Below are 5,853 nucleotides of genomic sequence, written 5' to 3' on the forward strand. Positions count from 1 at the left end.
AAAAAATAGATTTTCATCAAACTTCGAAACAAATGCTTCCCTATACAGGATCACAGTTGATGCCAAGACCAATTTTCAGGACGATCTTTGGCGGAGGAGGAGGGGAGGGAGGAGTCTATTTTTTTCATTATTATATATATTTTTTTGAAAGGGTTACCTATTTCCTATTTCTTCCTCCCTTCCCTCTCCCTTCTCTCACTCCATACTCTTTTCCCTTCCCCTTCCTTTCCCTTCTCAAAAACGCACTCCCCCCTTCATCCTTCCTATTGCCTTCCCTCCCTTTCCCTCAAAACACACTCCCCCCTTTCTTTTTCCCATTCCCTCCCTATCCTCCCTCTCAATCTCTCCCTCTCTCCCCTCTTCCTTCCCTTTCCTCCCCCTTCAACCTCTCGACACTCCCTTTTCCTTCCCATTCCCTCCCTATCCTCCCTCTCATCCCCTCTTCCACTCCCTTTCCTCCCCTTTCAACCTCCCCACATTCCCTCCCCTCCCTCCATTTCCTCTCCCCCACCTCAACACACTATCCCTCCATCTCCCCATCCATTTTCCAACCCTCCCTTTCCCTCCCCTTCCCTCCCCACTACACCTGTATATATTGACGCCCCAGACAGACAGGTGTGCAGGCCTATTGGAGGAACCCGTCGCCTACCTGTCTGTCCACCTGTCTGTCTGTCAATTGTCTCACCTGCCCCGGCCCACCTGCCTTAGATGCGCTTGGTGAGGCTGACTTAATTTGCATAGGGACCTTGTATGCTACCAGGTGTGAGGGGGGGAGGGGGGGAGGGGGTAAGGGGTGATGTGGTATATGTATTTTGTATCTGGTATTATTTTTTTCCGTCTCTTTTCCTCCTCTTTTCCTCTTTTCTCCTCTCGTTTTTTCCCTCTTCTCTGTTTTTCTTTAATTTTTCTTATTTTTTTCATTTTTCACTTTCTCTTTTTTTTATTTTTCTCTCCTCTTCCTCCCCTCATTTCTTCCTCTCATGTGTGTGTGTGTGTGTGTGTGTGTGTGTGTGTGTGTGTGTGTGTGTGTGTGTGTGTGTGTGTGTGTTCCCAATCTCAAATCTCAAAAAATTTAAGTTGTATTCATAATTAAAAGAAGGATATAACACACACACACACACACACACACACATGAATTAAAGGAGAGAGAGAGAGAGAGAGAGAGAGAGAGAGAGAGAGAGAGAGAGAGAGAGAGAGAGAGAGAGAGAGAGAGAGAGAGAGTAAAAATGTGAACCTGGAATTGAATGGGAATGAACAAACTGGAATCTTAGGAGGGAACGTGTTTGCCCTGGGAATTACCGTCTGGAATGAGTGAGGGAAGATTGGAATGCGAGGATGAGGAGGAGGAGGAGGAGGAGGAGGAGGAGGAGGAGAAGGAGGAGGAAGAGGAGGAGGAGGATAATTTACGGGTTTTGTGATAGAGAAAAAAGTGTGACATGCTGAGAGAGAGAGAGAGAGAGAGAGAGAGAGAGGAACAAACGCCTACATTCCTACCTTACCTCTCCACACACACACACACACACACACACACACACACACAGCGGGGAAGGGGAGTGTGTGAGGGTACAACGCAATATCGAAAATAAGAAACAGGAGGAGGAGGAGGAGGAGGAGGAGGAGGAGGAGGAAGGGGGGGGGGCAGCCAGTCAAAGAGATGGAGTGTGATGGAAAGAAGAGACGGGGAGGAGGAGGAGGAGGAGGAGGAGGAGGAGGAGGAGGGGGAGGGGGAGACGCAATGAGGGTTGACAGTTTTCCGAAACACACACACACACACACACACACACACACACACACACACACACTTTTTTCCCCTCTTTTTAACCTTTCCTCCTCTTTTTTTTCCTTCCTCTCCTTTATCTCTACTTAAATATCTTCCTTTCTTTCGTATAATGTTTTCCTTCTCTTCCGTTTATTTTCCCAGTTCGCATTTTCCACTTTTTTCCCTCCTTTCCTTTTTTTCCTCCTCTTCTTTTTCCTCTCTCCTCTTTTTCTTACTCTTTTTCTCTCTTTTCTTATTCCTCCCTCTCTCATTTTCCACTTTTCTCCCTCCTTTTCCTTTTTCCCTCTTCTTTTTCCTCTCTCCTCTTTTCCATCCTTTTTGTCCTCTTTCATCTCTTTCTCTCTCTTCTTATTCCTCCCTCTCTCATTTTCCTCCTCCTGTTTTCCTTCCTTTCCCTTTTTCCTCCTTTCCTTTTCCTCTTCATATTTTCCTCACGCACTCTTTTCCTCTCTCTCCTTTTATCCTTCCTCTTCTTTCCCTCCCCGCTTTTTCCTCTTTCTTTCTTCCTTCTTTTTCTTTCTTTTCTCTTTCTTTCTCTTCCCTCCACTTTTTCCTCCCTCCCCTTTTTCCCTCCCTCCATTTTTTTCCTCCACACCTTCCCTTTCCTCACACCTGCCTGGATTCGTTCCCACACACCTGTAGAAGCGAGAACAGGTGTGTGTGTGTGTGTGTGTGTGTGTGTGTGTGTGTGTGTGTGTGTGTGTGTGCGTTATGTACCTCCTAATCTTCCTCTACTTCTACTTCTCACACTCTCCTCCTCCTCCTCCTCCTCCTCCTCCTCCTCCTTGAGCTTCACTTTAAACTTGGCGCTAAAGTTTTTAATCGTGTGTAAGTTTTGTGTGTTCGTGAGTGTGTGTGTGTGTGTGTGTGTGTGTGTGTGTGTGTGTGTGTGTGTGTGTGTACATGATCATTACACATGTCAGACTCAGATAATTAACTTCAGGCTAATCTCTCTCTCTCTCTCTCTCTCTCTCTCTCTCTCTCTCTCTCTCTCTCTCTCTCTCTCTCTCTCTCTCTCTCTCTCTCTCTCTCTCTCTCCGTACCTCATTTCCTTTCCTTTCCTTATCTTATTCTCCCTTTCTTTCTTATTTCTTTTCTCTTCCCTTCTTCCCTCCCTTTCCTTTTTTTCCTTTTCTTTTCCACCTTCGCATCCTCCTTTTCCTCCTCCTCTTCTTCTTTTCTTCCTTTCCTCCAATCAATTTCTTTTCTCCAATTTCTTCTATTTCGACTTTTAATTTCTCATTTTATTTATTTCTCCCTTTTTTTCTCTCTCTCCTTCCTTTTATCCTCTATACCCCTTCCTCCCCTCTTCCTCCTCTCCTCTTCTTTTCCTCTCCTCTTCCCCTTCATTGCCTCTTCCTCCTCCTCTTCCGCCCCTCTCTTAACCATTCATCTTTTTCTCTTCCTCTTCATCTCTCTTTCCCATTCTCTTTTCTATTCAGGCTCCATAGCCCTTCCCCTTCCTCCTATTTCCCGTCTCCTCCTCCTCCTCCTCCTCCTCCTGTCAAAACTCGCATACTCGGCAAAACTCATTAATCCGGTAATAACAGACATACATACACACGCACTATTTCCGGCGGAAGGGAAGGGAATGGAAGGGAAGGGGGAGGGGGGTAAGAAGGGGGAGGAGGAAAGGGGAGGGTAAGAGGAGATATGATGGAGAGGAATGGGGGTAAGAGGAAGGAAGGAAGGAAGGAAGGGAAGAAGGAAGGAAGGGTGAGGAAGGAAGGAAGGAAGGAAGGGAAGGAGAGAAGGAAGGAAGGAAGGAAGGATGGGAAGGAAGGAAGGGAGGATGGGAAGGAAGGAAGGATGGGAAGGAAGGAAGGAAGGATGGGAAGGGAAGGGAAGGGAAGGGAAGGGATGGGAAGGGAAGGGAAGGGAAGGGAAGGGAAGGGATGGGATGGGAAGGGAAAGGAAGGGAAGGGAAGGGGATGAAAACAGGATGGGATGTCGCTGTCTGTCAAGTTTTTTTTCTTTTTTCTTTTTCAATCTTTTTCCCATTCATATTTTCTCCATTTTCTTTGTTTTTCTATATTTCCAACTCTCTCTCTCTCTCTCTCTCTCTCTCTCTCTCTCTCTCTCTCTCTCTCTCTCTCTCTCTCTCTCTCAATAGGTTCCCCAATGAAGAAACAAACACACAAACAAACACATTTTTCACACAATCGTTGTCGGAGGGAAATGAATGTGTGTATTATTCCTCCTCCTCCTCCTCCTCCTCCTCTTCTTCCTCCTCCTCCTCCTCCTCCTCTTCCTCAGGTATCATCACTTTTCTTCTTTCCTTCCTTTCTTTTATTCTCTTTCTTCTCTACTACTTCCTTTACCTTCCTCCTCCTCCTCTTCTTCTTCTTCTTCTTCTTCTTCTTCTTCTTCTTCTTCTTCTTCTTCTTCCTCCTCCTCCTCCTCCTCCTGCAACACTTCATTCTTTTCATAATTTTTCTCCTCCCCCTCTTCCTCCTTCTCCTTCTGTACCAATTCAACTTCCAATTCCTCCTCCTCCTCCTCCTCCTCCTCCTCCTCCTCTTCCTCCTCCTCCTCCTGATAGATGGAAGCAATTGCACCGCACTCTAGGGGGTCGGCGCGCCCCTGTACACCCGGCCAAAAAAGTATCTTCACAGTTGGGTTTCAGAGCGTTTCAGAATGAGCGCCATCCTTCAATCAATCTTTTTTAATATATTTTGAACGATGACTAAAAAAGAAACAGAAGGAAGGAAGGAAGATTAAATGAGAGGAAGATAGAAAGAATGAATTAAAGAAAACGAGAAAGAACGAAAAGGAGAAAAAAAGAGAGGAAGGAAGGAAAAGAGAATGAAAAAGAGAAAGAAGGAAAGTAGAAGAAAAAAAGAAGACATATCGAAGAGGAAATGAGGAAAGGAAAAGAGAGAGAAGGAGAGAAAGAAGAAGGAAAAGGAGGAAGGAAAAAGTATAATAGGAAGGAAAATGAGAATGGAAAAGACAAAGAAAGAAATAAGAAGAAAATCAAACATCGTAGAAGGAATAAAGAAAGAAGAGAGGGAAGAGAGAAGGAGGAGGAGGGAAACAAAAAAAAAACAAAGCAGGAAGGAGAACGAGAGGGAGGAGAAATGAGACTGAAAGAGGAGGAGGAGGAGGAGGAGGAGGAGGAGGAGGAAGGCAATGATACTAAACTAAGTAATTTGTCGAGAAGAATAAAAATCCATAAGAGGAAATAGAACCCAATCAATCCCTTTCTGATGGAGAGAGAGAGAGAGAGAGAGAGAGAGAGAGAGAGAGAGAGAGAGAGAGAGAGAGAGAGATAAGAAAGAAAGAAAGAAAGAAAGAAAGAAAGAAAGAAAGAAAGAAAGAAAGAAATGAGAAAAACCATAACCCCCCAAAAAACACCTCACCGAAATTTAAAAGCAACAAAATAAGAAAACAAAACAAAGAAAATAAAAAGAAGAGAAAGAAAAAAAAAGAAAAACCTCTCAAAGCTTATAAAGAAAACAAAGGAAGTTCTCGTAAAAGGAATAAAAGAAGGAAGGAAGGAAGGAAGGAAGGAAGTGGAGTAGAGAGAGAGAGAGAGAGAGAGAGAGAGAGAGAGAGAGAGAGAGAGAGAGAGAGGGAGGGAAAGGGAGGGAAGGCATTGAGTACAGAGAAACCAAGAACGGAGGAAAGGGAGAGAAGGAGGAGGAGGAGGAGGAGGAGGAGGAGGAGGAGGAGGAGGAGGGTAAGTAGGGCAAAGGTGCTTGTGTCCAGATGAAAGTGTGTGTGTGTGTGTGTGTGTGTGTGTGTGTGTGTGTGTGTGTGTGTGTGTGTGTGTGTGTGTGTGGTGCATGTATTTTCATTAAGTTTAAAGCGGACACACACACACACACACACACACACACACACACACACACACACACACAGATAAAGATGGAAATATTCAAAACAATCTAAAGCATAAATAAAATAAAAATAAAAAACAAATTCCTCTTACACCTTTTCTTCTTCCTCCTCCTCGTCCTCCTCCTCCTCCTCCTCCTCCTCCTCCTCCTCCTCCTCCTCCTCCTCCTCCTCCTCCTCCTCCTCCCGCTGGGCCAAGAAACACGGAATACCAAAGAGATGGGGTCGGGCAA

This window comes from Eriocheir sinensis, unplaced genomic scaffold (assembly GCF_024679095.1).
Source record: "Eriocheir sinensis breed Jianghai 21 unplaced genomic scaffold, ASM2467909v1 Scaffold994, whole genome shotgun sequence".
In the NCBI taxonomy this organism is placed as follows: Eukaryota; Metazoa; Arthropoda; class Malacostraca; order Decapoda; family Varunidae; genus Eriocheir; species Eriocheir sinensis.